Source organism: Anomaloglossus baeobatrachus, chromosome 7, assembly GCF_048569485.1.
Source record: "Anomaloglossus baeobatrachus isolate aAnoBae1 chromosome 7, aAnoBae1.hap1, whole genome shotgun sequence".
In the NCBI taxonomy this organism is placed as follows: domain Eukaryota; kingdom Metazoa; phylum Chordata; class Amphibia; order Anura; family Aromobatidae; genus Anomaloglossus; species Anomaloglossus baeobatrachus.
Window position 1 is genome coordinate 12,159,455 of NC_134359.1, and position 27,217 is coordinate 12,186,671.

The window sequence follows — 27,217 nt, forward strand, 5'->3', positions numbered from 1 at the left end:
GAGTGTGCGCGGAAGAATGGGCCAAAATCCACCTGAGCAATGCAGGCGACTAGTGTCTCCATACAGGATGTGAGGAGTGTGTGCAGAAGAATGGACCAAAATCCACCTGAGCAATGCAGGTGACTAGTGTCTCCATACAGGATGTGAGGAGTGTGTGCGGAAGAATGGGCCAAAATCCACCTGAGCAATGCAGGTGACTAGTGTCTCCATACAGGATGTGAGGAGTGTGCGGAAGAATGGACCAAAATCCACCTGAGCAATGGGGGCGACTAGTGTCTCCTTACAGGATGTGAGGAGTGTGTGCGGAAGAATGGACCAAAATCCACCTGAGCAATGCAGGCGACTAGTGTCTCCATACAGGATGTGAAAGGTGTGTGCGGAAGAATGGGTCAAAATCCACCTGAGCAATGCAGGCGACTAGTGTCTCCATACAGGATGTGAGGAGTGTGCGCGGAAGAATGGGCCAAAATCCACCTGAGCAATGCAGGCGACTAGTGTCTCCATACAGGATGTGAAAGGTGTGTGCGGAAGAATGGGCCAAAATCCACCTGAGCAATGCAGGCGACTAGTGTCTCCATACAGGATGTGAGGAGTGTGTGTGGAAGAATGGGCCAAAATCCACCTAAGCAATGCAGGCGACTAGTGTCTCCATACAGGATGTGAGGAGTGTGTGCAGAAGAATGGACCAAAATCCACCTGAGCAATGCAGGTGACTAGTGTCTCCATACAGGATGTGAGGAGTGTGTGCGAAAGAATGGACCAAAATCCCACCTGAGCAATGCAGATGACAAGTGTCTCCATACAGGATGTGAGGAGTGTGCGCGGAAGAATGGGCCAAAATCCACCTGAGCAATGCAGATGACAAGTGTCTCCATACAGGATGTGAGGAGTGTGTGTGTGGAAGAATGGACCTAAATCCACCTGAGCAATGCAGACGACTAGTGTCTCCATACAGGATGTGAGGAGTGTGTGTGGAAGAATGGACCAAAATCCACCTGAGCAATGCAGGCGACTAGTGTCTCCATACAGGATGTGAGGTGTGTGTGCGAAAGAATGGACCAAAATCCACCTGAGCAATGCAGGCGACTAGTGTCTCCATACAGGATGTGAGGGGTGTGTGCGGAAGAATGGACCAAAATCCACCTGAGCAATGCAGGCGACTAGTGTCTCCATACAGGATGTGAGGTGTGTGTGCGAAAGAATGGACCAAAATCCCACCTGAGCAATGCAGATGACAAGTGTCTCCATACAGGATGTGAGGAGTGTGTGTGGAAGAATGGGCCAAAATCCACCTGAGCAATGCAGGCGACTAGTGTCTCCATACAGGATGTGAAAGGTGTGTGTGGAAGAATGGGCCAAAATCCACCTGAGCAATGCAGGCGACTAGTGTCTCCATACAGGATGTGAGGAGTGTGTGTGGAAGAATGGGCCAAAATCCACCTGAGCAATGCAGGCGACTAGTGTCTATATACAGGATGTGAGGAGTGTGTGCGGAAGAATGGGCCAAAATCCACCTGAGCAATGCAGGCGACTAGTGTCTCCATACAGTATGTTTAAGGTGTGTGCGGAAGAATGGGTCAAAATCCACCTGAGCAATGCAGGCGACTAGTGTCTCCATACAGGATGTGAGGAGTGTGTGCGGAAGAATGGGCCAAAATCCACCTGAGCAATGCAGGCGACTAGTGTCTCCATACAGGATGTGAGGAGTGTGTGCGGAAGAATGGGCCAAAATCCACCTGAGCAATGCAGATGACTAGTGTCTCCATACAGGATGTGAGGAGTGTGTGTGGAAAAATGGGCCAAAATCCACCTGAGCAATGCAGGCGACTAGTGTCTCCATACAGGATGTGAGGAGTGTATGTGGAAGAATGGGCCAAAATCCACCTGAGCAATGCAGGCGACTAGTGTCTATATACAGGATGTGAGGAGTGTGTGCGGAAGAATGGGCCAAAATCCACCTGAGCAATGCAGGCGACTAGTGTCTCCATACAGGATGTGAGGAGTGTGTGCGGAAGAATGTGCCAAAATCCACCTGAGCAATGCAGGCCACTACTGTCTCCATACAGGATGTGAGGAGTGTGTGCGGAAGAATGGGCCAAAATCCACCTGAGCAATGCAGGTGACTAGTGTCTCCATACAGGATGTGAGGAGTGTGCGGAAGAATGGACCAAAATCCACCTGAGCAATGGGGGCGACTAGTGTCTCCATACAGGATGTGAGGAGTGTGTGCGGAAGAATGGACCAAAATCCACCTGAGCAATGCAGGCGACTAGTGTCTCCATACAGGATGTGAAAGGTGTGTGCGGAAGAATGGGTCAAAATCCACCTGAGCAATGCAGGCGACTAGTGTCTCCATACAGGATGTGAGGAGAGTGTGTGGAAGAATGGAACCAAAATCCACCTGAGAAATGCAGGCGACTAGTGTCTCCATACAGGATGTGAGGTGTGTGTGTGCGGTAGAATGGGCCAAAATTTACCTGAGCAATGCAGGTGACTAGTGTTACCATACAGGATGTGAGGAGTGTGTGTGCGGAAGAATGGCCAAAATCCATCTGAGCAATGCAGGTGACTAGTGTCTCCATAAAGGATGTGAGGAATGTGTGTGCGGAAGAATGGCCAAAATCCACCTGAGCAATGCAGGCGACTAGTGTCTCCATACAGGATGTGAGGAGTGTGTGTGCGGTAGAATGGGCCAAAATTTACCTGAGCAATGCAGGTGACTAGTGTCTCCATACAGGATGTGAGGAGTGTGTGCGAAAGAATAGACCAAAATCCCACCTGAGCAATGCAGATGACAAGTGTCTCCATACAGGATGTGAGGAGTGTGTGTGGAAGAATGGGCCAAAATCCACCTGAGCAATGCAGGTGACTAGTGTCTCCATGCAGGATGTGAGGAGTGTGTGCGGAAGAATGGGCCAAATCCACCTGAGCAATGCAGGTGACTAGTGTCTCCATACAGGATGTGAGGAGTGTGTGCGGAAGAATGGGCCTAAATCCACCTGAGCAATGCAGACGACTAGTGTCTCCATACAGGATGTGAGGAGTGTGTGCGGAAGAATGGGCCTAAATCCACCTGAGCAATGCAGGCGACTAGTGTCTATATACAGGATGTGAGGAGTGTGTGTGGAAGAATGGGCCTAAATCCACCTGAGCAATGCAGACGACTAGTGTCTCCATACAGGATGTGAGGAGTGTGTGCGGAAGAATGGACCAAAATCCACCTGAGCAATGCAGGCGACTAGTGTCTCCATACAGGATGTGAGGTGTGTGTGCGAAAGAATGGACCAAAATCCACCTGAGCAATGCAGGCGACTAGTGTCTCCATACAGGATGTGAGGGGTGTGTGCGGAAGAATGGACCAAAATCCACCTGAGCAATGCAGGCGACTAGTGTCTCCATACAGGATGTGAAAGGTGTGTGCGGAAGAATGGGCCAAAATCCACCTGAGCAATGCAGGCGACTAGTGTCTCCATACAGGATGTGAGGAGTGTGTGTGGAAGAATGGGACAAAATCCACCTGAGCAATGCAGGCGACTAGTGTCTATATACAGGATGTGAGGAGTGTGTGCGGAAGAATGGGCCAAAATCCACCTGAGCAATGCAGGCGACTAGTGTCTCCATACAGGATGTGAGGAGTGTGTGCGGAAGAATGTGCCAAAATCCACCTGAGCAATGCAGGCCACTACTGTCTCCATACAGGATGTGAGGAGTGTGTGCGGAAGAATGGGCCAAAATCCACCTGAGCAATGCAGGTGACTAGTGTCTCCATACAGGATGTGAGGAGTGTGCGGAAGAATGGACCAAAATCCACCTGAGCAATGGGGGCGACTAGTGTCTCCATACAGGATGTGAGGAGTGTGTGCGGAAGAATGGACCAAAATCCACCTGAGCAATGCAGGCGACTAGTGTCTCCATACGGGATGTGAAAGGTGTGTGCGAAAGAATGGATCAAAATCCATCTGAGCAATGCAGGCGACTAGTGTCTCCATACAGGATGTGAGGAGTGTGTGTGGAAGAATGGAACCAAAATCCACCTGAGAAATGCAGGCGACTAGTGTCTCCATACAGGATGTGAGGAGTGTGCGCGGAAGAATGGGCCAAAATCCACCTGAGCAATGCAGGCGACTAGTGTCTCCATACAGGATGTGAGGAGTGTGTGCAGAAGAATGGACCAAAATCCACCTGAGCAATGCAGGTGACTAGTGTCTCCATACAGGATGTGAGGAGTGTGTGCGGAAGAATGGGCCAAAATCCACCTGAGCAATGCAGGTGACTAGTGTCTCCATACAGGATGTGAGGAGTGTGCGGAAGAATGGACCAAAATCCACCTGAGCAATGGGGGCGACTAGTGTCTCCTTACAGGATGTGAGGAGTGTGTGCGGAAGAATGGACCAAAATCCACCTGAGCAATGCAGGCGACTAGTGTCTCCATACAGGATGTGAAAGGTGTGTGCGGAAGAATGGGTCAAAATCCACCTGAGCAATGCAGGCGACTAGTGTCTCCATACAGGATGTGAGGAGTGTGCGCGGAAGAATGGGCCAAAATCCACCTGAGCAATGCAGGCGACTAGTGTCTCCATACAGGATGTGAAAGGTGTGTGCGGAAGAATGGGCCAAAATCCACCTGAGCAATGCAGGCGACTAGTGTCTCCATACAGGATGTGAGGAGTGTGTGTGGAAGAATGGGGCAAAATCCACCTAAGAAATGCAGGCGACTAGTGTCTCCATACAGGATGTGAGGAGTGTGTGCAGAAGAATGGACCAAAATCCACCTGAGCAATGCAGGTGACTAGTGTCTCCATACAGGATGTGAGGAGTGTGTGCGAAAGAATGGACCAAAATCCCACCTGAGCAATGCAGATGACAAGTGTCTCCATACAGGATGTGAGGAGTGTGCGCGGAAGAATGGGCCAAAATCCACCTGAGCAATGCAGATGACAAGTGTCTCCATACAGGATGTGAGGAGTGTGTGTGTGGAAGAATGGACCTAAATCCACCTGAGCAATGCAGACGACTAGTGTCTCCATACAGGATGTGAGGAGTGTGTGTGGAAGAATGGACCAAAATCCACCTGAGCAATGCAGGCGACTAGTGTCTCCATACAGGATGTGAGGTGTGTGTGCGAAAGAATGGACCAAAATCCACCTGAGCAATGCAGGCGACTAGTGTCTCCATACAGGATGTGAGGGGTGTGTGCGGAAGAATGGACCAAAATCCACCTGAGCAATGCAGGCGACTAGTGTCTCCATACAGGATGTGAGGTGTGTGTGCGAAAGAATGGACCAAAATCCCACCTGAGCAATGCAGATGACAAGTGACTCCATACAGGATGTGAGGAGTGTGTGTGGAAGAATGGGCCAAAATCCACCTGAGCAATGCAGGCGACTAGTGTCTCCATACAGGATGTGAAAGGTGTGTGTGGAAGAATGGGCCAAAATCCACCTGAGCAATGCAGGCGACTAGTGTCTCCATACAGGATGTGAGGAGTGTGTGTGGAAGAATGGGCCAAAATCCACCTGAGCAATGCAGGCGACTAGTGTCTATATACAGGATGTGAGGAGTGTGTGCGGAAGAATGGGCCAAAATCCACCTGAGCAATGCAGGCGACTAGTGTCTCCATACAGTATGTTTAAGGTGTGTGCGGAAGAATGGGTCAAAATCCACCTGAGCAATGCAGGCGACTAGTGTCTCCATACAGGATGTGAGGAGTGTGTGCGGAAGAATGGGCCAAAATCCACCTGAGCAATGCAGGCGACTAGTGTCTCCATACAGGATGTGAGGAGTGTGTGCGGAAGAATGGGCCAAAATCCACCTGAGCAATGCAGATGACTAGTGTCTCCATACAGGATGTGAGGAGTGTGTGTGGAAAAATGGGCCAAAATCCACCTGAGCAATGCAGGCGACTAGTGTCTCCATACAGGATGTGAGGAGTGTATGTGGAAGAATGGGCCAAAATCCACCTGAGCAATGCAGGCGACTAGTGTCTATATACAGGATGTGAGGAGTGTGTGCGGAAGAATGGGCCAAAATCCACCTGAGCAATGCAGGCGACTAGTGTCTCCATACAGGATGTGAGGAGTGTGTGCGGAAGAATGTGCCAAAATCCACCTGAGCAATGCAGGCCACTACTGTCTCCATACAGGATGTGAGGAGTGTGTGCGGAAGAATGGGCCAAAATCCACCTGAGCAATGCAGGTGACTAGTGTCTCCATACAGGATGTGAGGAGTGTGCGGAAGAATGGACCAAAATCCACCTGAGCAATGGGGGCGACTAGTGTCTCCATACAGGATGTGAGGAGTGTGTGCGGAAGAATGGACCAAAATCCACCTGAGCAATGCAGGCGACTAGTGTCTCCATACAGGATGTGAGGAGTGTGTGTGGAAGAATGGAACCAAAATCCACCTGAGAAATGCAGGTGACTAGTGTCTCCATACAGGATGTGAGGAGTGTGCGCGGAAGAATGGGCCAAAATCCACCTGAGCAATGCAGGCGACTAGTGTCTCCATACAGGATGTGAGGAGTGTGTGCAGAAGAATGGACCAAAATCCACCTGAGCAATGCAGGTGACTAGTGTCTCCATACAGGATGTGAGGAGTGTGTGCGGAAGAATGGGCCAAAATCCACCTGAGCAATGCAGGTGACTAGTGTCTCCATACAGGATGTGAGGAGTGTGTGTGGAAGAATGGGCCAAAATCCACCTGAGCAATGCAGGTGACTAGTGTCTCCATACAGGATGTGAGGAGTGTGTGTGGAAGAATGGGTCAAAATCCACCTGAGCAATGCAGGCGACTAGTGTCTCCATACAGGATGTTAGGGGTGTGTGCGGAAGAATGTACCAAAATCCACCTGAGCAATGCAGGCGACTAGTGTCTCCATACAGGATGTGAAAGGTGTGTGCGGAAGAATGGGTCAAAATCCACCTGAGCAATGCAGGCGACTAGTGTCTCCATACAGGATGTGAGGAGTGTGTGTGGAAGAATGGGCCAAAATCCACCTGAGCAATGCAGGCCACTACTGTCTCCATACAGGATGTGAGGAGTGTGTGCGGAAGAATGGGCCAAAATCCACCTGAGCAATGCAGGTGACTAGTGTCTCCATACAGGATGTGAGGAGTGTGCGGAAGAATGGACCAAAATCCACCTGAGCAATGGGGGCGACTAGTGTCTCCATACAGGATGTGAGGAGTGTGTGCGGAAGAATGGACCAAAATCCACCTGAGCAATGCAGGCGACTAGTGTCTCCATACAGGATGTGAGGAGTGTGTGTGGAAGAATGGAACCAAAATCCACCTGAGAAATGCAGGTGACTAGTGTCTCCATACAGGATGTGAGGAGTGTGCGCGGAAGAATGGGCCAAAATCCACCTGAGCAATGCAGGCGACTAGTGTCTCCATACAGGATGTGAGGAGTGTGTGCAGAAGAATGGACCAAAATCCACCTGAGCAATGCAGGTGACTAGTGTCTCCATACAGGATGTGAGGAGTGTGTGCGGAAGAATGGGCCAAAATCCACCTGAGCAATGCAGGTGACTAGTGTCTCCATACAGGATGTGAGGAGTGTGTGTGGAAGAATGGGCCAAAATCCACCTGAGCAATGCAGGTGACTAGTGTCTCCATACAGGATGTGAGGAGTGTGTGTGGAAGAATGGGTCAAAATCCACCTGAGCAATGCAGGCGACTAGTGTCTCCATACAGGATGTTAGGGGTGTGTGCGGAAGAATGTACCAAAATCCACCTGAGCAATGCAGGCGACTAGTGTCTCCATACAGGATGTGAAAGGTGTGTGCGGAAGAATGGGTCAAAATCCACCTGAGCAATGCAGGCGACTAGTGTCTCCATACAGGATGTGAGGAGTGTGTGTGGAAGAATGGGCCAAAATCCACCTGAGCAATGCAGGCGACTAGTGTCTCCATACAGGATGTGAGGAGTGTATGTGGAAGAATGGGCCAAAATCCACCTGAGCAATGCAGGCGACTAGTGTCTATATACAGGATGTGAGGAGTGTGTGCGGAAGAATGGGCCAAAATCCACCTGAGCAATGCAGGCGACTAGTGTCTCCATACAGGATGTGAAAGGTGTGTGCGGAAGAATGGGTCAAAATCCACCTGAGCAATGCAGGCGACTAGTGTCTCCATACAGGATGTGAGGAGTGTGTGTGGAAGAATGGGCCAAAATCCACCTGAGCAATGCAGGCGACTAGTGTCTCCATACAGGATGTGAGGAGTGTATGTGGAAGAATGGGCCAAAATCCACCTGAGCAATGCAGGCGACTAGTGTCTCCATACAGGATGTGAGGAGTGTATGTGGAAGAATGGGCCAAAATCCACCTGAGCAATGCAGGCGACTAGTGTCTATATACAGGATGTGAGGAGTGTGTGCGGAAGAATGGGCCAAAATCCACCTGAGCAATGCAGGCGACTAGTGTCTCCATACAGGATGTGAAAGGTGTGTGCGGAAGAATGGGTCAAAATCCACCTGAGCAATGCAGGCGACTAGTGTCTCCATACAGGATGTGAGGAGTGTGTGTGGAAGAATGGGCCAAAATCCACCTGAGCAATGCAGGCGACTAGTGTCTCCATACAGGATGTGAGGAGTGTGTGCGGAAGAATGGGCCAAAATCCACCTGAGCAATGCAGGCGACTAGTGTCTCCATACAGGATGTGAGGAGTGTGTGCGGAAGAATGTGCCAAAATCCACCTGAGCAATGCAGGCCACTACTGTCTCCATACAGGATGTGAGGAGTGTGTGCGGAAGAATGGGCCAAAATCCACCTGAGCAATGCAGGTGACTAGTGTCTCCATACAGGATGTGAGGAGTGTGCGGAAGAATGGACCAAAATCCACCTGAGCAATGCAGGCGACTAGTGTCTCCATACAGGATGTGAAAGGTGTGTGCGGAAGAATGGGTCAAAATCCACCTGAGCAATGCAGGCGACTAGTGTCTCCATACAGGATGTGAGGAGTGTGTGTGGAAGAATGGAACCAAAATCCACCTGAGAAATGCAGGCGACTAGTGTCTCCATACAGGATGTGAGTAGTGTGTGCGGAAGAATGGGCCAAAATCCACCTGAGCAATGCAGGTGACTAGTGTCTCCATACAGGATGTGAGGAGTGTGCGCGGAAGAATGGGCCAAAATCCACCTGAGCAATGCAGGCGACTAGTGTCTCCATACAGGATGTGAGGAGTGTGTGCAGAAGAATGGACCAAAATCCACCTGAGCAATGCAGGTGACTAGTGTCTCCATACAGGATGTGAGGAGTGTGTGCGGAAGAATGGGCCAAAATCCACCTGAGCAATGCAGGTGACTAGTGTCTCCATACAGGATGTGAGGAGTGTGCGGAAGAATGGACCAAAATCCACCTTAGCAATGGGGGCGCCTAGTGTCTCCATACAGGATGTGAGGAGTGTGTGCGGAAGAATGGACCAAAATCCACCTGAGCAATGCAGGCGACTAGTGTCTCCATACAGGATGTGAAAGGTGTGTGCGGAAGAATGGGTCAAAATCCACCTGAGCAATGCAGGCGACTAGTGTCTCCATACAGGATGTGAGGAGTGTGTGTGGAAGAATGGAATCAAAATCCACCTGAGAAATGCAGGCGACTAGTGTCTCCATACAGGATGTGAGGAGTGTGCGCGGAAGAATGGGCCAAAATCCACCTGAGCAATGCAGGCGACTAGTGTCTCCATACAGGATGTGAGGAGTGTGTGCAGAAGAATGGACCAAAATCCACCTGAGCAATGCAGGCGACTAGTGTCTCCATACAGGATGTGAGGAGTGTGTGCGGAAGAATGGGCCAAAATCCACCTGAGTAATGCAGACGACCAGTGTCTCCATACAGAATGTGAGGAGTGTGTGCGGAAGAATGGGCCAAAATCCACCTGAGCAATGCAGGAGACTAGTGTCTCCATACAGGATGTGAGGAGTGTGTGCAGAAGAATGGACCAAAATTCACCTGAGCAATGCAGGTGACTAGTGTCTCCATACAGGATGTGAGGAGTGTGTGCGGAAGAATGGGCCAAAATCCACCTGAGCAATGCAGGTGACTAGTGTCTCCATACAGGATGTGAGGAGTGTGAGGAAGAATGGGCCAAAATCCACCTGAGCAATGGGGGCGACAAGTGTCTCCATACAGGATGTGAGGAGTGTGTGCGGAAGAATGGACCAAAATCCACCTGAGCAATGGGGGCGACTAGTGTCTTCATACAGGATGTGAGGAGTGTGTGCGGAAGAATGGACCAAAATCCACCTGAGCAATGCAGGCGACTAGTGTCTCCATACAGGATGTGAGGAGTGTGTGTGGAAGAATGGACCAAAATCCACCTGAGCAATGCAGGCGACTAGTGTCTCCATACAGGATGTGAGGAGTGTGTGCGGAAGAATGGGCCAAAATCCACCTGAGTAATGCAGACGACCAGTGTCTCCATACAGGATGTGAGGAGTGTGTGCGGAAGAATGGGCCAAAATCCACCTGAGCAATGCAGGCGACTAGTGTCTCCATACAGGATGTGAGGAATGTGTGCGGAAGAATGGGCCAAAATCCACCTGAGCAATGCAGGCGACTAGTGTCTCCATACAGGATGTGAGGAGTGTGTGCAGAAGAATGGACCAAAATCCACCTGAGCAATGCAGGCGACTAGTGTCTCCATACAGGATGTGAGGAGTGTGTGCAGAAGAATGGACCAAAATCCACCTGAGCAATGCAGGAGACTAGTGTCTCCATACAGGATGTGAGGAGTGTGTGCAGAAGAATGGACCAAAATCCACCTGAGCAATGCAGGTGACTAGTGTCTCCATACAGGATGTGAGGAGTGTGTGCAGAAGAATGGACCAAAATCCACCTGAGCAATGTAGGCGACTAGTGTCTCCATGCAGGATGTGAGGAGTGTGTGCGCGGAAGAATGGGCCAAAATCCCCCTGAGCAGTGCAGGTGACTAGTGTCTCCATACAGGATGTGAGGAGTGTGTGCAGAAGAATGGGCCAAAATCCACCTGAGCAATGCAGGCGACTAGTGTCTCCATACAGGATGTGAGGAGTGTGTGCGGAAGAATGGACCAAAATCCACCTGAGCAATGCAGGCGACTAGTGTCTCCATACAGGATGTGAGGAGTGTGTGCAGAAGAATGGACCAAAATCCACCTGAGCAATGCAGGCGACTAGTGTCTCCATACAGGATGTGAGGAGTGTGTGCAGAAGAATGGACCAAAATCCACCTGAGCAATGCAGGAGACTAGTGTCTCCATACAGGATGTGAGGAGTGTGTGCGGAAGAATGGGCCAAAATCCACCTGAGCAATGCAGACGACCAGTGTCTCCATACAGGATGTGAGGAGTGTGTGTGGAAGAATGGGCCAAAATCCACGTGAGCAATGCAGGTGACTAGTGTCTCCATACAGGATGTGAGGAGTGTGTGCGGAAGAATGGGCCAAAATCCACCTGAGCAATGCAGGCGACTAGTGTCTCCATACAGGATGTGAGGAGTGTGTTTGGAAGAATGGTCCAAAATCCACCTGAGCAATGCAGGCGACTAGTGTCTCCATACAGGATGTGAGGAGTGTGTGCGGAAGAATGGGCCAAAATCCACCTGAGCAATGCAGGCGACTAGTGTCTCCATACAGGATGTGAGGAGTGTGTGCTGAAGAATGGGCCAAAATCCACCTGAGCAATGCAGGAGACTAGTGTCTCCATACAGGATGTGAGGAGTGTGTGCGGAAGAATGGTCCAAAATCCACCTGAGCAATGCAGGCGACTAGTGTCTCCATACAGGATGTGAGGAGTGTGTGCGGAAGAATGGTCCAAAATCCACCTGAGCAATGCAGGCGACTAGTGTCTCCATACAGGATGTGAGGAGTGTGTGCGGAAGAATGGCCAAAATCCACCTGAGCAATGCAGGCGACTAGTGTCTCCATACAGGATGTGAGGAGTGTGTGCGGAAGAATGGCCAAAATCCACCTGAGCAATGCAGGGGACTAGTGTCTCCATACAGGATGTGAGGAGTGTGTGCAGAAGAATGGGATAAAATCCACCTGAGCAATGCAGGCGACTAGTGTCTCCATACAGGATGTGAGGAGTGTGTGCAGAAGAATGGGATAAAATCCACCTGAGCAATGCAGGCGACTAGTGTCTCCATACAGGATGTGAAGAGTGTGTGTGCGGAAGAATGGGCCAAAATCCACCTGAGCAATACAGGTGACTAGTGTCTCCATACAGGATGTGAGGAGTGTGTGCAGAAGAATGAGACAAAATCCACCTGAGCAATGCAGGCGACTAGTGTCTCCATACAGGATGTGAGGAGTGTGTGTGCGGAAGAATGGGCCAAAATCCACCTGAGCAATGCAGGCGACTAGTGTCTCCATACAGGATGTGAGGAGTGTGCGGAAGAATGGACCAAAATCCACCTGAGCAATGGGGGGCGACTAGTGTCTCCATACAGGATGTGAGGAGTGTGTGCGGAAGAATGGGCCAAAATCCACCTGAGCAATGCAGGCGACTAGTGTCTCCATACAGGATGTGAAAGGTGTGTGCGGAAGAATGGGTCAAAATCCACCTGAGCAATGCAGGCGACTAGTGTCTCCATACAGGATGTGAGGAGTGTGTGTGGAAGAATGGAATCAAAATCCACCTGAGAAATGCAGGCGACTAGTGTCTCCATACAGGATGTGAGGAGTGTGTGCGGAAGAATGGGCCAAAATCCACCTGAGCAATGCAGGCGACTAGTGTCTCCATACAGGATGTGAGGAGTGTGTGCAGAAGAATGGACCAAAATCCACCTGAGCAATGCAGGCGACTAGTGTCTCCATACAGGATGTGAGGAGTGTGTGCGGAAGAATGGGCCAAAATCCACCTGAGTAATGCAGACGACCAGTGTCTCCATACAGGATGTGAGGAGTGTGTGCGGAAGAATGGACCAAAATCCACCTGAGCAATGCAGGCGACTAGTGTCTCCATACAGGATGTGAGGAGTGTGTGTGGAAGAATGGAATGAAAATCCACCTGAGCAATGCAGGCGACTAGTGTCTCCATACAGGATGTGAGGAGTGTGTGCGGAAGAATGGGCCAAAATCCACCTGAGCAATGCAGGAGACTAGTGTCTCCATACAGGATGTGAGGAGTGTGTGCAGAAGAATGGACCAAAATCCACCTGAGCAATGCAGGTGACTAGTGTCTCCATACAGGATGTGAGGAGTGTGTGCGGAAGAATGGGCCAAAATCCACCTGAGCAATGCAGGTGACTAGTGTCTCCATACAGGATGTGAGGAGTGTGCGGAAGAATGGGCCAAAATCCACCTGAGCAATGGGGGCGACAAGTGTCTCCATACAGGATGTGAGGAGTGTGTGCGGAAGAATGGACCAAAATCCACCTGAGCAATGGGGGCGACTAGTGTCTTCATACAGGATGTGAGGAGTGTGTGCGGAAGAATGGGCCAAAATCCACCTGAGCAATGCAGGCGACTAGTGTCTCCATACAGGATGTGAGGAGTGTGTGTGGAAGAATGGAACCAAAATCCACCTGAGAAATGCAGGCGACTAGTGTCTCCATACAGGATGTGAGGAGTGTGCGCGGAAGAATGGGCCAAAATCCACCTGAGCAATGCAGGCGACTAGTGTCTCCATACAGGATGTGAGGAGTGTGTGCAGAAGAATGGACCAAAATCCACCTGAGCAATGCAGGCGACTAGTGTCTCCATACAGGATGTGAGGAGTGTGTGCGGAAGAATGGGCCAAAATCCACCTGAGTAATGCAGACGACCAGTGTCTCCATACAGGATGTGAGGAGTGTGTGCGGAAGAATGGGCCAAAATCCACCTGAGCAATGCAGGCGACTAGTGTCTCCATACAGGATGTGAGGAATGTGTGCGGAAGAATGGGCCAAAATCCACCTGAGCAATGCAGGCGACTAGTGTCTCCATACAGGATGTGAGGAGTGTGTGCAGAAGAATGGACCAAAATCCACCTGAGCAATGCAGGTGACTAGTGTCTCCATACAGGATGTGAGGAGTGTGTGCAGAAGAATGGACCAAAATCCACCTGAGCAATGCAGGCGACTAGTGTCTCCATACAGGATGTGAGGAGTGTGTGCGGAAGAATGGGCCAAAATCCACCTGAGCAATGTAGGCGACTAGTGTCTCCATGCAGGATGTGAGGAGTGTGTGCGCGGAAGAATGGGCCAAAATCCCCCTGAGCAATGCAGGTGACTAGTGTCTCCATACAGGATGTGAGGAGTGTGTGCAGAAGAATGGGCCAAAATCCACCTGAGCAATGCAGGCGACTAGTGTCTCCATACAGGATGTGAGGAGTGTGTGCGGAAGAATGGACCAAAATCCACCTGAGCAATGCAGGCGACTAGTGTCTCCATACAGGATGTGAGGAGTGTGTGCAGAAGAATGGACCAAAATCCACCTGAGCAATGCAGGCGACTAGTGTCTCCATACAGGATGTGAGGAGTGTGTGCAGAAGAATGGACCAAAATCCACCTGAGCAATGCAGACGACCAGTGTCTCCATACAGGATGTGAGGAGTGTGTGTGGAAGAATGGGCCAAAATCCACCTGAGCAATGCAGGTGACTAGTGTCTCCATACAGGATGTGAGGAGTGTGTGCGGAAGAAAGGGCCAAAATCCACCTGAGCAATGCAGGTGACTAGTGTCTCCATACAGGATGTGAGGAGTGTGCGGAAGAATGGACCAAAATCCACCTGAGCAATGGGGGCGACTAGTGTCTCCATACAGGATGTGAGGAGTGTGTGCGGAAGAATGGACCAAAATCCACCTGAGCAATGCAGGCGACTAGTGTCTCCATAAAGGGATGTGAAAGGTGTGTGCGGAAAAATGGATCAAAATCCACCTGAGCAATGCAGGCGACTAGTGTCTCCATACAGGATGTGAGGAGTGTGTGTGGAAGAATGGAACCAAAATCCACCTGAGAAATGCAGGCGACTAGTGTCTCCATACAGGATGTGAGGAGTGTGCGCGGAAGAATGGGCCAAAATCCACCTGAGCAATGCAGGCGACTAGTGTCTCCATACAGGATGTGAGGAGTGTGTGCAGAAGAATGGACCAAAATCCACCTGAGCAATGCAGGTGACTAGTGTCTCCATACAGGATGTGAGGAGTGTGTGCGGAAGAATGGGCCAAAATCCACCTGAGCAATGCAGGTGACTAGTGTCTCCATACAGGATGTGAGGAGTGTGCGGAAGAATGGACCAAAATCCACCTGAGCAATAGGGGCGACTAGTGTCTCCATACAGGATGTGAGGAGTGTGTGCGGAAGAATGGACCAAAATCCACCTGAGCAATGCAGGCGACTAGTGTCTCCATACAGGATGTGAAAGGTGTGTGCGGAAGAATGGGTCAAAATCCACCTGAGCAATGCAGGCGACTAGTGTCTCCATACAGGATGTGAGGAGTGTGCGCGGAAGAATGGGCCAAAATCCACCTGAGCAATGCAGGCGACTAGTGTCTCCATACAGGATGTGAAAGGTGTGTGCGGAAGAATGGGCCAAAATCCACCTGAGCAATGCAGGCGACTAGTGTCTCCATACAGGATGTGAGGAGTGTGTGTGGAAGAATGGGCCAAAATCCACTTAAGCAATGCAGGCGACTAGTGTCTCCATACAGGATGTGAGGAGTGTGTGCAGAAGAATGGACCAAAATCCACCTGAGCAATGCAGGTGACTAGTGTCTCCATACAGGATGTGAGGAGTGTGTGCGAAAGAATGGACCAAAATCCCACCTGAGCAATGCAGATGACAAGTGTCTCCATACAGGATGTGAGGAGTGTGCGCGGAAGAATGGGCCAAAATCCACCTGAGCAATGCAGGTGACTAGTGTCTCCATACAGGATGTGAGGAGTGTGTGTGTGGAAGAATGGGCCAAAATCCACCTGAGCAATGCAGGTGACTAGTGTCTCCATACAGGATGTGAGGAGTGTGTGTGTGGAAGAATGGGCCAAAATCCACCTGAGCAATGCAGATGACAAGTGTCTCCATACAGGATGTGAGGAGTGTGTGTGTGGAAGAATGGACCCAAAATCCACCTGAGCAATGCAGACGACTAGTGTCTCCATACAGGATGTGAGGAGTGTGTGTGGAAGAATGGACCAAAATCCACCTGAGCAATGCAGGCGACTAGTGTCTCCATACAGGATGTGAGGTGTGTGTGCGAAAGAATGGACCAAAATCCACCTGAGCAATGCAGGTGACTAGTGTCTCCATACAGGATGTGAGGAGTGTGTGCGGAAGAATGGACCAAAATCCACCTGAGCAATGCAGGCGACTAGTGTCTCCATACAGGATGTGAGGTGTGTGTGCGAAAGAATGGACCAAAATCCCACCTGAGCAATGCAGATGACAAGTGTCTCCATACAGGATGTGAGGAGTGTGTGTGGAAGAATGGGCCAAAATCCACCTGAGCAATGCAGGCGACTAGTGTCTCCATACAGGATGTTAGGGGTGTGTGCGGAAGAATGGACCAAAATCCACCTGAGCAATGCAGGCGACTAGTGTCTCCATACAGGATGTGAAAGGTGTGTGTGGAAGAATGGGCCAAAATCCACCTGAGCAATGCAGGCGACTAGTGTCTCCATACAGGATGTGAGGAGTGTGTGTGGAAGAATGGGCCAAAATCCACCTGAGCAATGCAGGCGACTAGTGTCTATATACAGGATGTGAGGAGTGTGTGCAGAAGAATGGGCCAAAATCCACCTGAGCAATGCAGGCGACTAGTGTCTCCATACAGGATGTGAAAGGTGTGTGCGGAAGAATGGGTCAAAATCCACCTGAGCAATGCAGGCGACTAGTGTCTCCATACAGGATGTGAGGAGTGTGTGTGGAAGAATGGGCCAAAATCCACCTGAGCAATGCAGGCGACTAGTGTCTCCATACAGGATGTGAGGAGTGTGTGTGGAAGAATGGGCCAAAATCCACCTGAGCAATGCAGGCGACTAGTGTCTATATACAGGATGTGAGGAGTGTGTGCAGAAGAATGGGCCAAAATCCACCTGAGCAATGCAGGCGACTAGTGTCTCCATACAGGATGTGAAAGGTGTGTGCGGAAGAATGGGTCAAAATCCACCTGAGCAATGCAGGCGACTAGTGTCTCCATACAGGATGTGAGGAGTGTGTGCGGAAGAATGGGCCAAAATCCACCTGAGCAATGCAGGCGACTAGTGTCTCCATACAGGATGTGAAAGGTGTGTGCGGAAGAATGGGTCAAAATCCACCTGAGCAATGCAGGCGACTAGTGTCTCCATACAGGATGTGAGGAGTGTGTGTGGAAGAATGGGCCAAAATCCACCTGAGCAATGCAGGCGACTAGTGTCTCCATACAGGATGTGAGGAGTGTATGTGGATGAATGGGCCAAAATCCACCTGAGCAATGCAGGCGACTAGTGTCTATATAGAGGATGTGAGGAGTGTGTGCGGAAGAATGGGCCAAAATCCACCTGAGCAATGCAGGCGACTAGTGTCTCCATACAGGATGTGAGGAGTGTGTGCGGAAGAATGTGCCAAAATCCACCTGAGCAATGCAGGCCACTACTGTCTTCATACAGGATGTGAGGAGTGTGTGCGGAATAATGGGCCAAAATCCACCTGAGCAATGCAGGTGACTAGTGTCTCCATACAGGATGTGAGGAGTGTGCGGAAGAATGGCCCAAAATCCACCTGAGCAATGGGGGCGACAAGTGTCTCCATACAGGATGTGAGGAGTGTGTGCGGAAGAATGGACCAAAATCCACCTGAGCAATGCAGGCGACTAGTGTCTCCATACAGGATGTGAAAGGTGTGTGCGGAAGAATGGGTCAAAATCCACCTGAGCAATGCAGGCGACTAGTGTCTCCATACAGGATGTGAGGAGTGTGTATGGAAGAATGGAACCAAAATCCACCTGAGAAATGCAGGCGACTAGTGTCTCCATACAGGATGTGAGGAGTGTGCGCGGAAGAATGGGCCAAAATCCACCTGAGCAATGCAGGCGACTAGTGTCTCCATACAGGATGTGAGGAGTGTGTGCAGAAGAATGGACCAAAATCCACCTGAGCAATGCAGGTGACTAGTGTCTCCATACAGGATGTGAGGAGTGTGTGCGGAAGAATGGTCCAAAATCCACCTGAGCAATGGGGGCGACTAGTGTCTCCATACAGGATGTGAGGAGTGTGTGCGGAAGAATGGACCAAAATCCACCTGAGCAATGCAGGCGACTAGTGTCTCCATACAGGATGTGAAAGGTGTGTGCGGAAGAATGGGTCAAAATCCACCTGAGCAATGCAGGCGACTAGTGTCTCCATACAGGATGTGAGGAGTGTGCGCGGAAGAATGGGCCAAAATCCACCTGAGCAATGCAGGCGACTAGTGTCTCCATACAGGATGTGAAAGGTGTGTGCGGAAGAATGGGCCAAAATCCACCTGAGCAATGCAGGCGACTAGTGTCTCCATACAGGATGTGAGGAGTGTGTGTGGAAGAATGGGCCAAAATCCACCTAATCAATGCAGGCGACTAGTGTCTCCATACAGGATGTGAGGAGTGTGTGCAGAAGAATGGACCAAAATCCACCTGAGCAATGCAGGTGACTAGTGTCTCCATACAGGATGTGAGGAGTGTGTGCGAAAGAATGGACCAAAATCCCACCTGAGCAATGCAGATGACAAGTGTCTCCATACAGGATGTGAGGAGTGTGTGTGGAAGAATGGGCCAAAATCCACCTGAGCAATGCAGGTGACTAGTGTCTCCATACAGGATGTGAGGTGTGTGTGCGAAAGAATGGACCAAAATCCACCTGAGCAATGCAGGCGACTAGTGTCTCCATACAGGATGTGAGGGGTGTGTGCGGAAGAATGGACCAAAATCCACCTGAGCAATGCAGGTGACTAGTGTCTCCATACAGGATGTGAGGTGTGTGTGCGAAAGAATGGACCAAAATCCCACCTGAGCAATGCAGATGACAAGTGTCTCCATACAGGATGTGAGGAGTGTGTGTGGAAGAATGGGCCAAAATCCACCTGAGCAATGCAGGCGACTAGTGTCTCCATACAGGATGTTAGGGGTGTGTGCGGAAGAATGGACCAAAATCCACCTGAGCAATGCAGGCGACTAGTGTCTCCATACAGGATGTGAAAGGTGTGTGCGGAAGAATGGGTCAAAATCCACCTGAGCAATGCAGGCGACTAGTGTCTCCATACAGGATGTGAGGAGTGTGTGTGGAAGAATGGGCCAAAATCCACCTGAGCAATGCAGGCGACTAGTGTCTCCATACAGGATGTGAGGAGTGTGTGTGAGGAAGAATGGGCCAAAATCCACCTGAGCAATGCAGGCGACTAGTGTCTATATACAGAATGTGAGGAGTGTGTGCGGAAGAATGGGCCAAAATCCACCTGAGCAATGCTGGCGACTAGTGTCTCCATACAGGATGTGAAAGGTGTGTGCGGAAGAATGGGTCAAAATCCACCTGAGCAATGCAGGCGACTAGTGTCTCCATACAGGATGTGAGGAGTGTGTGTGGAAGAATGGGCCAAAATCCACCTGAGCAATGCAGGCGACTAGTGTCTCCATACAGGATGTGAGGAGTGTATGTGGAAGAATGGGCCAAAATCCACCTGAGCAATGCAGGCGACTAGTGTCTATATACAGGATGTGAGGAGTGTGTGCGGAAGAATGGGCCAAAATCCACCTGAGCAATGCAGGCGACTAGTGTCTCCATACAGGATGTGAGGAGTGTGTGCGGAAGAATGTGCCAAAATCCACCTGAGCAATGCAGGCCACTACTGTCTCCATACAGGATGTGAGGAGTGTGTGCGGAAGAATGGACCAAAATCCACCTGAGCAATGCAGGTGACTAGTGTCTCCATACAGGATGTGAGGAGTGTGCGGAAGAATGGACCAAAATCCACCTGAGCAATGGGGGGCGACTAGTGTCTCCATACAGGATGTGAGGAGTGTGTGCGGAAGAATGGGCCAAAATCCACCTGAGCAATGCAGGCGACTAGTGTCTCCATACAGGATGTGAAAGGTGTGTGCGGAAGAATGGGTCAAAATCCACCAGAGCAATGCAGGCGACTAGTGTCTCCATACAGGATGTGAGGAGTGTGTGTGGAAGAATGGAATCAAAATCCACCTGAGAAATGCAGGCGACTAGTGTCTCCATACAGGATGTGAGGAGTGTGTGCGGAAGAATGGGCCAAAATCCACCTGAGCAATGCAGGCGACTAGTGTCTCCATACAGGATGTGAGGAGTGTGTGCAGAAGAATGGACCAAAATCCACCTGAGCAATGCAGGCGACTAGTGTCTCCATACAGGATGTGAGGAGTGTGTGCGGAAGAATGGGCCAAAATCCACCTGAGTAATGCAGACGACCAGTGTCTCCATACAGGATGTGAGGAGTGTGTGCGGAAGAATGGACCAAAATCCACCTGAGCAATGCAGGCGACTAGTGTCTCCATACAGGATGTGAGGAGTGTGTGTGGAAGAATGGAATCAAAATCCACCTGAGCAATGCAGGCGACTAGTGTCTCCATACAGGATGTGAGGAGTGTGTGCAGAAGAATGGACCAAAATCCACCTGAGCAATGCAGGTGACTAGTGTCTCCATACAGGATGTGAGGAGTGTGTGCGGAAGAATGGGCCAAAATCCACCTGAGCAATGCAGGTGACTAGTGTCTCCATACAGGATGTGAGGAGTGTGCGGAAGAATGGGCCAAAATCCACCTGAGCAATGGGGGCGACAAGTGTCTCCATACAGGATGTGAGGAGTGTGTGCGGAAGAATGGACCAAAATCCACCTGAGCAATGGGGGCGACTAGTGTCTTCATACAGGATGTGAGGAGTGTGTGCGGAAGAATGGACCAAAATCCACCTGAGCAATGCAGGCGACTAGTGTCTCCATACAGGATGTGAAAGGTGTGTGCGGAAGAATGGGTCAAAATCCACCTGAGCAATGCAGGCGACTAGTGTCTCCATACAGGATGTGAGGAGTGTGTGTGGAAGAATGGAACCAAAATCCACCTGAGAAATGCAGGCGACTAGTGTCTCCATACAGGATGTGAGGAGTGTGCGCGGAAGAATGGGCCAAAATCCACCTGAGCAATGCAGGCGACTAGTGTCTCCATACAGGATGTGAGGAGTGTGTGCAGAAGAATGGACCAAAATCCACCTGAGCAATGCAGGCGACTAGTGTCTCCATACAGGATGTGAGGAGTGTGTGCGGAAGAATGGGCCAATATCCACCTGAGTAATGCAGACGACCAGTGTCTCCATACAGGATGTGAGGAGTGTGTGCGGAAGAATGGGCCAAAATCCACCTGAGCAATGCAGGCGACTAGTGTCTCCATACAGGATGTGAGGAATGTGTGCGGAAGAATGGGCCAAAATCCACCTGAGCAATGCAGGCGACTAGTGTCTCCATACAGGATGTGAGGAGTGTGTGCAGAAGAATGGACCAAAATCCACCTGAGCAATGCAGGTGACTAGTGTCTCCATACAGGATGTGAGGAGTGTGTGCAGAAGAATGGACCAAAATCCACCTGAGCAATGCAGGCGACTAGTGTCTCCATACAGGATGTGAGGAGTGTGTGCGGAAGAATGGGCCAAAATCCACCTGAGCAATGTAGGCGACTAGTGTCTCCATGCAGGATGTGAGGAGTGTGTGCGCGGAAGAATGGGCCAAAATCCCCCTGAGCAATGCAGGTGACTAGTGTCTCCATACAGGATGTGAGGAGTGTGTGCAGAAGAATGGGCCAAAATCCACCTGAGCAATGCAGGCGACTAGTGTCTCCATACAGGATGTGAGGAGTGTGTGCGGAAGAATGGACCAAAATCCACCTGAGCAATGCAGGCGACTAGTGTCTCCATACAGGATGTGAGGAGTGTGTGCAGAAGAATGGACCAAAATCCACCTGAGCAATGCAGGCGACTAGTGTCTCCATACAGGATGTGAGGAGTGTGTGCAGAAGAATGGACCAAAATCCACCTGAGCAATGCAGACGACCAGTGTCTCCATACAGGATGTGAGGAGTGTGTGTGGAAGAATGGGCCAAAATCCACCTGAGCAATGCAGGTGACTAGTGTCTCCATACAGGATGTGAGGAGTGTGTGCGGAAGAATGGGCCAAAATCCACCTGAGCAATGCAGGTGACTAGTGTCTCCATACAGGATGTGAGGAGTGTGCGGAAGAATGGACCAAAATCCACCTGAGCAATGGGGGCGACTAGTGTCTCCATACAGGATGTGAGGAGTGTGTGCGGAAGAATGGACCAAAATCCACCTGAGCAATGCAGGCGACTAGTGTCTCCATACGGGATGTGAAAGGTGTGTGCGGAAGAATGGATCAAAATCCACCTGAGCAATGCAGGCGACTAGTGTCTCCATACAGGATGTGAGGAGTGTGTGTGGAAGAATGGAACCAAAATCCACCTGAGAAATGCAGGCGACTAGTGTCTCCATACAGGATGTGAGGAGTGTGCGCGGAAGAATGGGCCAAAATCCACCTGAGCAATGCAGGCGACTAGTGTCTCCATACAGGATGTGAGGAGTGTGTGCAGAAGAATGGACCAAAATCCACCTGAGCAATGCAGGTGACTAGTGTCTCCATACAGGATGTGAGGAGTGTGTGCGGAAGAATGGGCCAAAATCCACCTGAGCAATGCAGGTGACTAGTGTCTCCATACAGGATGTGAGGAGTGTGCGGAAGAATGGACCAAAATCCACCTGAGCAATGGGGGCGACTAGTGTCTCCATACAGGATGTGAGGAGTGTGTGCGGAAGAATGGACCAAAATCCACCTGAGCAATGCAGGCGACTAGTGTCTCCATACAGGATGTGAAAGGTGTGTGCGGAAGAATGGGTCAAAATCCACCTGAGCAATGCAGGCGACTAGTGTCTCCATACAGGATGTGAGGAGTGTGCGCGGAAGAATGGGCCAAAATCCACCTGAGCAATGCAGGCGACTAGTGTCTCCATACAGGATGTGAAAGGTGTGTGCGGAAGAATGGGCCAAAATCCACCTGAGCAATGCAGGCGACTAGTGTCTCCATACAGGATGTGAGGAGTGTGTGTGGAAGAATGGGCCAAAATCCACCTAAGCAATGCAGGCGACTAGTGTCTCCATACAGGATGTGAGGAGTGTGTGCAGAAGAATGGACCAAAATCCACCTGAGCAATGCAGGTGACTAGTGTCTCCATACAGGATGTGAGGAGTGTGTGCGAAAGAATGGACCAAAATCCCACCTGAGCAATGCAGATGACAAGTGTCTCCATACAGGATGTGAGGAGTGTGCGCGGAAGAATGGGCCAAAATCCACCTGAGCAATGCAGGTGACTAGTGTCTCCATACAGGATGTGAGGAGTGTGTGTGTGGAAGAATGGGCCAAAATCCACCTGAGCAATGCAGGTGACTAGTGTCTCCATACAGGATGTGAGGAGTGTGTGTGTGGAAGAATGGGCCAAAATCCACCTGAGCAATGCAGATGACAAGTGTCTCCATACAGGATGTGAGGAGTGTGTGTGTGGAAGAATGGACCTAAATCCACCTGAGCAATGCAGACGACTAGTGTCTCCATACAGGATGTGAGGAGTGTGTGTGGAAGAATGGACCAAAATCCACCTGAGCAATGCAGGCGACTAGTGTCTCCATACAGGATGTGAGGAGTGTGTGCGAAAGAATGGACCAAAATCCACCTGAGCAATGCAGGTGACTAGTGTCTCCATACAGGATGTGAGGAGTGTGTGCGGAAGAATGGACCAAAGTCCACCTGAGCAATGCAGGCGACTAGTGTCTCCATACAGGATGTGAGGTGTGTGTGCGAAAGAATGGACCAAAATCCCACCTGAGCAATGCAGATGACAAGTGTCTCCATACAGGATGTGAGGAGTGTGTGTGGAAGAATGGGCCAAAATCCACCTGAGCAATGCAGGCGACTAGTGTCTCCATACAGGATGTTAGGGGTGTGTGCGGAAGAATGGACCAAAATCCACCTGAGCAATGCAGGCGACTAGTGTCTCCATACAGGATGTGAAAGGTGTGTGTGGAAGAATGGGCCAAAATCCACCTGAGCAATGCAGGCGACTAGTGTCTCCATACAGGATGTGAGGAGTGTGTGTGGAAGAATGGGCCAAAATCCACCTGAGCAATGCAGGCGACTAGTGTCTATATACAGGATGTGAAAGGTGTGTGCGGAAGAATGGGTCAAAATCCACCTGAGCAATGCAGGCGACTAGTGTCTCCATACAGGATGTGAGGAGTGTGTGTGGAAGAATGGAATCAAAATCCACCTGAGAAATGCAGGCGACTAGTGCCTCCATACAGGATGTGAGGAGTGTGTGCGGAAGAATGGGCCAAAATCCACCTGAGCAATGCAGGCGACTAGTGTCTCCATACAGGATGTGAGGAGTGTGTGCAGAAGAATGGACCAAAATCCACCTGAGCAATGCAGGCGACTAGTGTCTCCATACAGGATGTGAGGAGTGTGTGCGGAAGAATGGGCCAAAATCCACCTGAGTAATGCAGACGACCAGTGTCTCCATACAGGATGTGAGGAGTGTGTGCGGAAGAATGGAATCAAAATCCACCTGAGCAATGCAGGCGACTAGTGTCTCCATACAGGATGTGAGGAGTGTGTGCAGAAGAATGGACCAAAATCCACCTGAGCAATGCAGGTGACTAGTGTCTCCATACAGGATGTGAGGAGTGTGTGCGGAAGAATGGGCCAAAATCCACCTGAGCAATGCAGGTGACTAGTGTCTCCATACAGGATGTGAGGAGTGTGCGGAAGAATGGGCTAAAATCCACCTGAGCAATGGGGGCGACAAGTGTCTCCATACAGGATGTGAGGAGTGTGTGCGGAAGAATGGACCAAAATCCACCTGAGCAATGGGGGCGACTAGTGTCTTCATACAGGATGTGAGGAGTGTGTGCGGAAGAATGGACCAAAATCCACCTGAGCAATGCAGGCGACTAGTGTCTCCATACAGGATGTGAAAGGTGTGTGCGGAAGAATGGGTCAAAATCCACCTGAGCAATGCAGGCGACTAGTGTCTCCATACAGGATGTGAGGAGTGTGTGTGGAAGAATGGAACCAAAATCCACCTGAGAAATGCAGGCGACTAGTGTCTCCATACAGGATGTGAGGAGTGTGCGCGGAAGAATGGGCCAAAATCCACCTGAGCAATGCAGGCGACTAGTGTCTCCATACAGGATGTGAGGAGTGTGTGCAGAAGAATGGACCAAAATCCACCTGAGCAATGCAGGCGACTAGTGTCTCCATACAGGATGTGAGGAGTGTGTGCGGAAGAATGGGCCAATATCCACCTGAGTAATGCAGACGACCAGTGTCTCCATACAGGATGTGAGGAGTGTGTGCGGAAGAATGGGCCAAAATCCACCTGAGCAATGCAGGCGACTAGTGTCTCCATACAGGATGTGAGGAATGTGTGCGGAAGAATGGGCCAAAATCCACCTGAGCAATGCAGGCGACTAGTGTCTCCATACAGGATGTGAGGAGTGTGTGCAGAAGAATGGACCAAAATCCACCTGAGCAATGCAGGTGACTAGTGTCTCCATACAGGATGTGAGGAGTGTGTGCAGAAGAATGGACCAAAATCCACCTGAGCAATGCAGGCGACTAGTGTCTCCATACAGGATGTGAGGAGTGTGTGCGGAAGAATGGGCCAAAATCCACCTGAGCAATGTAGGCGACTAGTGTCTCCATGCAGGATGTGAGGAGTGTGTGCGCGGAAGAATGGGCCAAAATCCCCCTGAGCAATGCAGGTGACTAGTGTCTCCATACAGGATGTGAGGAGTGTGTGCAGAAGAATGGGCCAAAATCCACCTGAGCAATGCAGGCGACTAGTGTCTCCATACAGGATGTGAGGAGTGTGTGCGGAAGAATGGACCAAAATCCACCTGAGCAATGCAGGCGACTAGTGTCTCCATACAGGATGTGAGGAGTGTGTGCAGAAGAATGGACCAAAATCCACCTGAGCAATGCAGGCGACTAGTGTCTCCATACAGGATGTGAGGAGTGTGTGCAGAAGAATGGACCAAAATCCACCTGAGCAATGCAGACGACCAGTGTCTCCATACAGGATGTGAGGAGTGTGTGTGGAAGAATGGGCCAAAATCCACCTGAGCAATGCAGGTGACTAGTGTCTCCATACAGGATGTGAGGAGTGTGTGCGGAAGAATGGGCCAAAATCCACCTGAGCAATGCAGGTGACTAGTGTCTCCATACAGGATGTGAGGAGTGTGCGGAAGAATGGACCAAAATCCACCTGAGCAATGGGGGCGACTAGTGTCTCCATACAGGATGTGAGGAGTGTGTGCGGAAGAATGGACCAAAATCCACCTGAGCAATGCAGGCGACTAGTGTCTCCATACGGGATGTGAAAGGTGTGTGCGGAAGAATGGATCAAAATCCACCTGAGCAATGCAGGCGACTAGTGTCTCCATACAGGATGTGAGGAGTGTGTGTGGAAGAATGGAACCAAAATCCACCTGAGAAATGCAGGCGACTAGTGTCTCCATACAGGATGTGAGGAGTGTGCGCGGAAGAATGGGCCAAAATCCACCTGAGCAATGCAGGCGACTAGTGTCTCCATACAGGATGTGAGGAGTGTGTGCAGAAGAATGGACCAAAATCCACCTGAGCAATGCAGGTGACTAGTGTCTCCATACAGGATGTGAGGAGTGTGTGCGGAAGAATAGGCCAAAATCCACCTGAGCAATGCAGGTGACTAGTGTCTCCATACAGGATGTGAGGAGTGTGCGGAAGAATGGACCAAAATCCACCTGAGCAATGGGGGCGACTAGTGTCTCCATACAGGATGTGAGGAGTGTGCGCGGAAGAATGGGCCAAAATCCACCTGAGCAATGCAGGCGACTAGTGTCTCCATACAGGATGTGAAAGGTGTGTGCGGAAGAATGGGCCAAAATCCACCTGAGCAATGCAGGCGACTAGTGTCTCCATACAGGATGTGAGGAGTGTGTGTGGAAGAATGGGCCAAAATCCACCTAAGCAATGCAGGCGACTAGTGTCTCCATACAGGATGTGAGGAGTGTGTGCAGAAGAATGGACCAAAATCCACCTGAGCAATGCAGGTGACTAGTGTCTCCATACAGGATGTGAGGAGTGTGTGCGAAAGAATGGACCAAAATCCCACCTGAGCAATGCAGATGACAAGTGTCTCCATACAGGATGTGAGGAGTGTGCGCGGAAGAATGGGCCAAAATCCACC